The sequence below is a fragment of the Lycium barbarum genome, chromosome 11 (assembly GCF_019175385.1).
Source record: "Lycium barbarum isolate Lr01 chromosome 11, ASM1917538v2, whole genome shotgun sequence".
NCBI classification, from domain to species: Eukaryota; Viridiplantae; Streptophyta; class Magnoliopsida; order Solanales; family Solanaceae; genus Lycium; species Lycium barbarum.
The window spans coordinates 11,328,039-11,337,981 of NC_083347.1; the positions used below are offsets into that span (position 1 = coordinate 11,328,039).

At 38.2% G+C, this 9,943-nt stretch overlaps 1 pseudogene; it reads right to left on the minus strand.

The window, feature by feature from the left end:
* Positions 1-1,436: 1,436 nt before the first annotated feature.
* LOC132617508 (G-type lectin S-receptor-like serine/threonine-protein kinase SD2-5) lies at positions 1,437-4,455 on the minus strand (annotated as a pseudogene).
* Between the last annotated feature and the right edge of the window lie 5,488 nt (positions 4,456-9,943).

The following is a 9,943-nucleotide window of genomic DNA, read 5'->3' on the forward strand; positions in this document are numbered from 1 at the left end:
GAAAATTTCCGCAACACTTCGTGTCGCAGATGGACTCGCCGTGGCTTGCGGCCCCTTCCTTCGTCCGTTGCAGGGAGCTGCAAGCCCGCAGTCAAGCCCACAAACTTAACATGAGAAGTTACTTGTTAAGACTCATACATCGATTATAGCTTGGAAAACAATAGCACATGAAAGAAGTCTTTTGAGGCCCCTCTCCGGAAGATTAAGAAAATGACACATTTTTGGTATAGTAGAAGCAAGTGTTTGAAAGACTGTCAGATATAGTTAGCACCAATATTATTTCAGCAGCATCAATGTTATGATTTGGTCCAATCCATTTTTTTTTAAAAATCGTCATTGTTAAACTTAAAGTACTCTTGCATTACAACCATGTATGTATTTGGATCTACTTACTAACTAAATTTGCAAATTTGCAAGTTCAGATAATATCTAATAATTTTGTATTCAAGAATCAAGTTACTCCATTTGAATAGGTTGATTGTTCATTAATTTGGGTCATACTTTTCCCCTTTAGATTTCATTTCTCATCTACACACATGTTTTTATATTGTATATACTGTTTTAAAAAGTCCATATTGGCTAACATGGAACACACGTGTTCAGAAATTAGTTATCTAAAATTTGATAGGATCCTGCATGAATTGACAAACCAGAGCAAGGAAAATGGAAAAATATCACGATTCGCAACTAAGCAAAACATGAAGATGCAACGTTAGTAGGATCATCACTCGGTTGAATTTGTTAGAAACTATTGGCTGGTACACAACTTAGATATTTTAATTAAAAGCAAATGATGACTCAAAAGTGATGCCTATAGTTCAATTTCTATTAACTGAAAACTAAAGTGGTCATCTTCGAGCTAAATATCTAGCATGAAAATTAAACAGTATCCTGCTAACTTTCGAAGCAAAGTGCATTACGTGGAGTTTAACATCTTCCAACAGTTCATAATTTTGCAGTTAAGAATGTTTTTGAGATACCCAATTTTGTGAATCATCAAGACCATTCTCCATAATTCTCCAGAATCAAACCCCTGTTTCCAACAAGAGGCACTCAACAGGACTTTAGATGATGCAAATACCTTATTGACACCAAGAAGATAACAAAACAACAAATCACTTCGAAGCTCAATAAATTGGACTAGGTCAAGTAGCTTCGACCACAAATATAGTGGCAAAAGATTGAGACAATTCAACTTATTGGATTACACTCCCCAGGGGGTATAGTATTTCAAAATATGACATTGCTTTTGTACACATAGATGTAAACACACTTACATTTATGGAACTTTTTCAAATATTTATGTTTGATCGGCATAAAACTTGAATACTCCATCCTTTCAATTTAAGTGTCTTAGTTTGACAAGGCATGAAATTTAAGAAAATAAGGAAGACTTTTAAATCGTATGGTTTTAAATTAAAGATGTGTGTAATGTACCAAAATGTCCTTTGAATCCGGTACAAATTGCACTAAGTTTTGATAAGTGGATGGATAGCTTGATCACTTCTCCACCCCTCTTTAATGAGAAAAAGGAGCATGTATATATTGAACAGACTTTGCATGTATAATTTGAAGAAAACTATCATAAAATTCTTGGACATTGGAGAAGAAATTTACACAGCAGCAAACAAGGTGCAATTGTAGCAATACTAGGAATTAGCAAAACTCTCCTCACCTTGGGCCTGATAGGACTGAAGGTAGTAAAGGAGTTGAATTTGCATGAGTGATATTTGGTAGTTTACTCACCATTTGTGGCTTAAGGAAACTGTAGTCTAGATTCTTTTCAACTTCCAAAACACCCTCCATGGCCTTGACCACCATTGACATTGATGGCCTCTTTGTGTAGTCACCTTGTAAACACCAGGCAGCAATCTGCATCGTCTCTATTACATCTTCTTTGTATAACTGCATATCTTCACTGTGCTTATCAATAAGATCCTCCAATTTCCCTTCCTCTGCCTTTTTCCTGAATAAGTTCAACATTACCTTCTGGTCTTCAGACTCGGATGCCTCGAAATGTCTTCTTCCGCTTAAAATTTCCAAGATCACAATGCCAAAGCTATAGACATCTACCTTTTCTGTTATAACTCCATTAAGCCATTCAGAAGCCAAATAACCAGGAGTGCCTCTCATCGTAGTCCTTACTTGGCTCTGATTCCGATCAATTAGCTTTGAAAGCCCAAAGTCAGAGAGTTTCGCGTTGTGCTTATCATCTAGGAGTATGTTTGGGGGCTTAATATCCAAATGTAGAATCTTTTGCCTGCATTATTCATGAAGGTAGGCTAATCCTTTGGCTATATCTTGAATAATCTTCCTCCTGCAATTCCAATCAAGAGTAAGCTCTTGTTTCCCATGGTAGATCCATTTTTCTAGTGATCCATTGCTCATGAACTCATATACCAGAAGCCTATGAGATTTCTCAGCACAGAAGCCAATTAATTGCACCAAGTTTACATGATGTATGCTGCCAATAGTTTCAACCTCAGCTAAGAATGATTTTTTGACTTGGCCTATTCCATCAAGGCATTTCACTGCAATTTTTGTGCCATCTTCTAAGCACCCTTCAAACACTGACCCAAATCCTCCTTGACCAAGCTTCTTTGTGAAGTTATCCGTTGCAGTCTTTAGATCATCGTAAGAAAATCTAGTGGGCATTCCTAGCACATGATCTAGATAATTCTCCTCGTCTTCATTGGCCTTTTTCTTCTTCCTGAATATAAAAACTGCAATTCCATATATGACGCCTAGGATGGCAAATCCAGTGACAGTGGGCATTATAGCAACATTAATGGGCCTTTTCCCTTTAGAAGCAGCTGGTTTAGCTTCAACCTGCACTTTTATAAATGCATGGGAATCATACTTTGTCCTGTCCTTCTCATTATTCATTAATGAGAAGATCTCGGATGGTAGGTAGCACTCCCCCCTGGAAGAGTTTAAACCACTATGAAATAAAGGAGCTTTACAGGAACAGTTCCTCAAACATGCATCTTTACATGTATTCATATCAGTGTCTGTAATATCTGCAGTAAACGTGAAATAGTCCACATCTTCAAGTTCCAGAAATTTGTGGTCTTTTAAATCATTACAAGTCAGCCTTGTTATCTCAAAGCAACCCAGATTAGCCTGCCTATCATTTACCTGTCTGAAATAGGTAGTTGAATTAGAGCTTGATTTGGGACAACTATATTGACCCCCTGAGCAAATGCCGTATCTTCCACAGACCATGGGATAATTGCACTCACCATAAAACCTGCCAGGAGATCATCCACCTCTTTCCACTGACTTTGCCACTCATACACTTTCAAGTATAGACTCCAGTTTCATATATTGAGCAGACGATGCTGGAGGAATAGAAACCAGTGGCCGCGGATCTTCAGAATCACTATAATTTGAGAGTAAAGCTAAGCTCCCATTCAAATACACAGTAGAACTTGCATTCAACCCATTAATAGAGCATGAAAAGTAAGTTTGGGGAGGATTTGACTCTATAAAAGCAACCAAACCATGATCGGTAGTAGAGAAGGAGAAAAAACCTCCTTCGGTCCAGTTTGTTCTTGAAACACTTGCTGTTAGCTTCATCCCCGATACTAACTTCTGCCCTGGAACCAAAGAATCAGTTGGGTGATCAAAAGATTGCCAAAAAGTTGCATTCTTGGAATCAAACAGAACAAGATTCCCCTCATCAGTCAGGTTTAAGCCAGCAACAGATTTCCCAGCAGTATTTGTTGACCAAGCCAAAGTACCATCAGCGTCTCTGAGCACTAAGTCTCCTTCTGCTGTAAGTTGCAAAGTAGAATTGATCTTAACTGGATTGTTCCTGTTAGCAGACCAAACAACTTGTGGGAATCCATCTAGAATAATAGAGGAACTGTAGGTTTGCACAATGAATATGGAAAAGAGGTAACTTTCACAATTTCCATTACAGTAGAAACCACAAGCATATCTTGGACCAAAGGTTCCTCTGAGTAATATAGGCCTTACTATTACCAAAGGTTCCTCTGAGTAATATAGGCCTTGCTATTGAGCCATCAGTGAAATCCGTGCAGATAAGCTATTGATCCAAGTTGTAGAAAGATTTGCAGTTGGATAATCAAAGGGTTGGCTGACCATCAAATGAAAAGAACAAGAAAGAATGAAGGAGAGAGGAAATATCCAGCATAAAGCCATAAGAAAACTTTAACAGAAGGCAAAGTGCCTTTGTTCAGCATGAGAAGAAAACAGATTGAATTTTAACGTAAGATCTTTGGTTGTTTGAAAGATTCTAAGCTCAATGCATTAAGATATTTGGTATTTTCTAGATTGACAGATTTATCTTATGCAAAATATAATATGATCAAGAAAGCAACAATCAACTAGTTTTTACAAGTTGGAGAACTAGAAGAGGGCTAAACGAGTGCGTTGACCTCCTCGAGTTGTTTTTTTGGGTTATACTAAATACCCTTATAATATAACTCAGTTTCCTGTACACCCCCTGTATGTGAAAATCAAACACTCACACCCCTATGAAGTATATTCTTAACTAAGTACATTAAAATATAATTTATAAAAGAAAAATTAACTTTTTTTTTTCTATGTACTTTATTTTTATGAAATTTTATAAAAGAACAAACATTTTTGTTGAATGATCAGTCTTGTGATGTAACACCTCGTAGCTTCGGGTTAAGATTTGTCTTATAAGATGGGGGTATGATGAACCCAATTTGAGTAGTATAAATGGTGTTTGAAACCCAATCAAGACATGAGAAGAGTCTTTGGGCAAAGCAAAGTTGAAAACCACTCTACGAAGCATGTTTGCAAGTGAGTTTATAGAAGGCCTTACTTCCAACGACCATAACCCCTTTATTAATTGCGAATTTGGGAAAACTTCCTTGATGAAAGTTGTAGCCCTTTGAAATAACTTTCCAACGGTATATTATGGGTCTTGAACAGAGCTATGCACAAAAGGTTATGGCCATTTTAGGACAGACTGTTCGGCAGAATATCACCTCTATCACACTATGCGGCTCAAGATGCGACCCGCAAACACGACATGCGGCCCCGCAGTTCCGCCGCAGAGTGTGCCAGAGAGATTTTGTCCAGACTTTTCTGGACTACTTTAAATAAGACCCAACTCGATCAAAATCATATTTTTCATCATTCTTGGTCAAGAAAACCTCTAAAATACTCTCTAACATTCATCCACAAGAAAATTCAAGGGAAATCCATAATCAATAACACCAAATCCATGAACCCAAATGTATGAAACGTAGCCAAAGTTCATCTAATTCAAGAAAACCCAAGGGAAGTGAAGTAGGGTTTTGGTGCTAGAGGAGTAACTCCACTCAAGACTTGTTCAACCACTATCTAAGGTAAGTTTCATGACTTTCTCATGATGATTAAAGTGTTGATGAGTTCTTGGGAGAATAGTAAATGGGTTTGATAAAGAGAATTATATGAACTATGCTAGGGTTTTTGGATTGTTGACTTGGGATTGTTGTATTCATATGAGTGATGGAGAATGATGTTAATTACATCTAATTGAGATTGTAGAAGTAGCTAGAAGTAATAGAATGGGTATTGGGTGAAGAAAACACCATTAGTGAGGGTTGTGGAGCTTCATGCCCACCAAGTGTTTGATAAAATGCTTAGATGAACAAAGCATGGATATTGTTGCTAATATAGAATCCCTATGACATTGATTGCTATAGATTGAAGTTAAAGGGATTGAAGGACATTGTGATACGCTCAAAAGCAGGAAGTCAAGGTATGTAGGCGCTATCCACGTGTGGGAACATCCTTGATCTTCCCCATGTTTCAATATTCCATGATTACACACCAAGTTTTATTATTCTAGGCATATTCATGTTGAACCCTAGACACTTGAACCATGATGTATATTATATGGTCAGTTACAATTCCGTTTGATTAGTCTTAATTTACTGTTTTGGTAATTGAGACTCGGTCCGTAATCTATGAAAAACCCATAACTTGCATTCCACGGGTTCTATAACACAAGATATGAGATATTATGCTTATTTTCATGAAAAACTTTTATATATGTATTTATTGTCATGTCTTCATGTACCCATGTTCATGTCAAGATTCAGAAATCATGTTTTCAGTTATTTTCATGTTCGGGAGTTGTATTAATACCGAGAAGGCTCAGATAGCCTGAAACTACGTATGCCAACGTAGGATAAGGATCGCTCCGCCCAGTTAGGACGATTCCTTCATATTTTTCCCATTGAGGGATTTTGGATCCATTCATGTCATGTTCATGTCTCGTGTCCCGGCAAGGTACGAGATGGCTTAGCTGATCGGGCAGAGATCAGACTCCACGTTTCTCCCCGTGGTGGTTCATGTCGGTATTACAGAATATTACAGATTATTACAGAATATTACAGATCATTACAGATTATTACAGATTTCTTCATGTTGACAGTACTCATGTTTATGATCAGTTTCAGTATCCAGTTTCAGTTTCAATTTCATGTTCATGTATCATGTGCCTGCTATTTCTCTCATGTGTTTACATACTAGTACATTCAAAGTACTGCCGTCCCCGTTTATTTGCCTTGGGGGACTGCATTTCACGATGCAGGTACTGACGTACAGGATAACACACCTGTTCAGTAGGACAACTCTCATATCAGTTTTTGGGTGAGCCCCATTCTCTTCGGGGTTTAGTCAGTTGTTTACCTTATGTCATTGATGCATTAAGGGTATGCTGGGGGCCTTGTCCCAGCAAGTATATTTTATGTTCAGACTCATGTTAGAGGTTTCATAGACTAGACAAGTCAGTTATGTCATGTCAGACATTTGGAGTCGTATAGCCATTTTGGCTCACTCATGTTTAAACAAGTATTTTAATAAGTATTATGACTTACCATGTTTTATAAAGGCTCACTATGCATTTATGTTATATTCCGCTTACGTTATGTATCATGATGATTCAGCAAGCCATGTGGTTCGCTCGGTCACATGCAGTCAGGCACCGAGTGCGGTGTTACGTCCAGGCCATAGTTCGGGGCATGACAAAGATTGGTATCAAAGCCTAGGTTCAAGGGTCTTTAGGGAGTCTATGAAACCGTGTCCAGTGGGGTCTCTTTTATATGTGTGAGGGCCACATACATATAAACAGTTGACCACCAAGACATTCAGGATTTGTCTCATTTCTTTCTACTCTAGATCATGCCATGAAGCTTAGAGCGATAAGTAACTTCTCTTCTTCTCGAATTACGTACGTTTCTAATGCGCAAGAGGTAGACAGGTAATTCAAGTTCCAAGTAAGGATGTTTACCCATAGGGGGCACAATTGTACAGTACTTACTGGTAACAAATGAAACTTCAAGTGCTATAAAAAGTGGAATACAATGTAAGTTGCTCGAGAAGGGGTGTAGTGGAGTGAATGGTATGTTGAATTATAATGATGTTCTTGAGAAAGGAGAATGGAATACAACAGGGAGAGGATATTAGAGAAATTAGAAAAGGAGCTAAGTCAACAGGAAAAAGGTAAATCATGGAGGATTTCAAAGAAGTGGAGGCAGACAGTATTCTACCGGAGGTCATCAGGACCCATTCCATCTGCTGTTAAAGATTGAAAGGGAAAATAAACAGGAAATTGTAACAGGTACAGTTTGCGTTGGACATATGAGGTAAGTTCATCATTTTTCTTTATACACTGCTGTTGAAATTGGGAGCCTTGTGTGGCTATGATGTGATATGATATATATGTATATATATGCTGGCCTTGTTAGGCATTGTTGGTATTTCCTGCGTGCAGGTTTTGGGATAGTAAGAAATACAAAGGAAACTCTGCCAAAATTTTCCTAGAAATAGAAGGATAATGAGATATACGTTCGTAATATGTCTAGAAAAGCCATGTCAACAGTAATGATAAGATTTGACTAAGTTGCGAGTACGACTGACTTTGAGAAATATGATTTGATTTCCTATTCAGATGAACACCTTGAGTAGGTGACAGTTCGGATACATCCGAATGTGTGTTAGAAACCAAGGGCTTAAGTTAAGTTCAGAGTAGAGTGATTAATGGAAGAAGAAATCAGCTAAAGCCGTAAGAGAGCAAACTATAGAAGAATAGCCTTTAAGAGTTGTCAAAAGGGGTTGTCCTAAGATTTACAAGTGTGAGCAGAGTTAAGTCGTTAAGATGGAGTATGCCAGTTATGAATACAGTAGCAACCCGTTCATGTAAGTAAATTTAGTTTTTTCCCATGAGAAATTGCTCCGATGGGAGTAAAAAACAAAAAAGTATGGGAAGTATGACTCATTATTTAGACAGACAAGAGAACTATGGTGAAAGAAGTTCACCGCTTATCCAAGCTAGGAATTCGACTTTCAGGCTCCGAAGTAGGTGGAGTTGTTGTCCAGAACATGGCTTATTCCTGCTTAGTCATTGAATTTAGAGAGAAGCAGTTTGGTGATTCCTACTTGTTACAGCTGAGAGAGGGGATTCACAAGCATAAGACGACAGCTTTCGAACAAGGGGAAGATGATGGTACCTTGAGGTATCGAGGTAGATTGTGTGTTCCAGATATAGATGGGCTCAGAAAGCGAATCATGTCAGAAGCTCACCATTCTAGGTCCACCTTGTTCAGCTAGGAGACATGATTTAATTAGGATGATTATGGACAGACTTACGAAGTCAACACACTTCTTGCCACTTAAGACCACAGATTGAACAAAAAAATTATGGCAAGTCATATGTTAATGAAATTTCCATATTGTGTGGGATCCTAGTGTCCATTATTTCAGATTATGGTTTTCAGTTCACAACGAACTTCTGAAAATCCTTTCAGAAAGGATTGGGTACCAAGGTGAACCTTAGCACAGTCTTTCATCCTCAGATAAATAGTCAGACAGATACGCTATTCAGATCTCATGTTATAATATTCATGTTAGCTCAATACTCAGATATTTATGTCAGCTTAGTACTCAGATATCAGTCCAGTACTCACGTATTCATGCCAGTCCAGTATTCAGTAAGCTCAGTATTCAGCTATTACAGTATTCAGTCAGCTTAGTATTCAGCTAATCCAGTATTCAGTTAGCTCAGTATTCAGTCATCCCAGTATTCAGTCAGTTCAATAGACATTCAGTTCAGTAACCATGTGTCCTTGATTTCAATGGTAATTGGGATGACCACCTGTCTCTTATTGAGTTGACTTACAAAATAATTACCATGCTAGTATTGGGATGACACTGTTTGAAACCCTTTTTGAGCAAAGGTGTAGATCACCAATTGGTTGGTTCGAAGTAGGTGAAACAGAGTTTTTAGGAACAGACTTGGTTTATCAAGCTATGGAAAAAGGTCAAGTTAATACAGAAACGTTTGAAAACTGCTCAAAGTCGCCAGAAGTCTTACACAGATGTGAGGCGAAGGGACTTAGAATTTTTTGTTGATGATTGGGTGTTCCTTAAAGTCTCACCCATGAAAGGTATTATGAGATTTGGCAAGAAAGGGAAGCTAAGTCCCAGATATATTGGACCTTACAGAATTCTACGAAAGGTCGGTCTAGTGGCTTATGAACTTGAGTTGCCACAAGATTTGGCTGCTGTACATCCCGTGTTTCATGTGTCCATGTTGAGGAAGTGTGTGGGAGACCCGTCGTTGGTTGTTCCTGCTGATACTATAATAGTTAAAGATGGTTTGACGTATGAGGAGATCCCCGTAGCCATTCTTGACCGTCAAGTTCGCAAGTTGAGAACTAAGGAAGTAGTCTCAGTGAAAGTCCTATGGAGGAGTCAGAAAGTTGAGAAAGCTACATGGGAAGCCGAGAAGGATATGAAATCCATGTACCCGCACTTGTTTCAGCCCTCAGAAGAGATTTATGATGAAACGCCAAGATTTTGAGGTATGTAAGCTTTCTTTTCATGCTTTTGGTCGTGTGTGGCCAATTTATAGTGCTATTGTGATGTAGCCCTGTGAGGCAATGATATTATGGGC